The sequence below is a fragment of the Austrofundulus limnaeus genome, unplaced genomic scaffold (assembly GCF_001266775.1).
Source record: "Austrofundulus limnaeus strain Quisiro unplaced genomic scaffold, Austrofundulus_limnaeus-1.0 Scaffold36, whole genome shotgun sequence".
NCBI lineage: Eukaryota > Metazoa > Chordata > Actinopteri > Cyprinodontiformes > Rivulidae > Austrofundulus > Austrofundulus limnaeus.
Window position 1 is genome coordinate 1216188 of NW_013952438.1, and position 1038 is coordinate 1217225.

A 1038-nucleotide genomic window follows, 5' to 3' on the forward strand; every position below is an offset into this window, starting at 1 on the left:
GAGAGGATAAAAAGGGAGAAGGAGATAGGAACAGACAGGTAGAATTATTCTACAGATATCTCCCATATGAGCGGGGGGCAGAGCCGGAGAACCATGACCAGCAGGATAATAGAGACACATGGACAATGGCCCTCTGAAGCAGAGGCAGAAGGTGAAGCCGCTCCGCTGTTTTCCAGCCTCTGTTGATCAACATGCAGAAGTGTCGTGCACACAAACTAAAGGGCAAAACATCAGAATGCGTTAAATTAATCACCGATTTTTGCACGGTTTCCCTCCTGTCCGAGGTTGTTAGCACGGGTGGAGGAAGAAAAAAAGTGATTTCCTCTTGATATTTTTCTGGTCGCTGTGCATTGACCCCATCATGACTGAACTGACTGTTGTCACCTGAGGCTACAGTAAGTAGTGCAGCCTGCGCTACACAGCAGAGAGAACAAGGGAGGGAGAAAAAAAAAGTCTACACCTACATGCCTCAAGGGCTGAAGCTTCTCTTCCCATTTTATCAACTCCCATCACTTATTTTGTACTGTTTCCTCGCGCTCGATCAGATTTACATTAAAATGAATCGCGTCTTTATCGCTCCTTTTACACCACGAGAGCCAATTTCGAGGAAATGAAAGGATTTCAAATATAATTTTGTTGAAAGAGCCCAACTCCCACCATCGCATTTAGAGTATGAGCTCGGTGGACAGGCTATGTAGTGCATCACTGACTCATAATGGGATTGCCAATTATGTTCAGGATGACGGATCTGAATATTAAGTCAAGTTTCTTTAGTTTTCTTCTCAACTATCCACACTGTGCACTTATGTTTTACTCACAGTCTGTATTTAAAAATGGTCTACAGATGTCTACAAATAACTGAACATTAAAAATATATATATATATAATTTATACATGAAAACTAAGAACAAATAAAAAGTAATTTTGTTTTGGTAGATCAGTTCTTTGTAACATTGGGCCTCATGCAAGAACATGTTCGTATTTTTATCCTAAATTTCTCTTACTTTTGTTCGTACAAAGGGTTCGTACGAACATGTC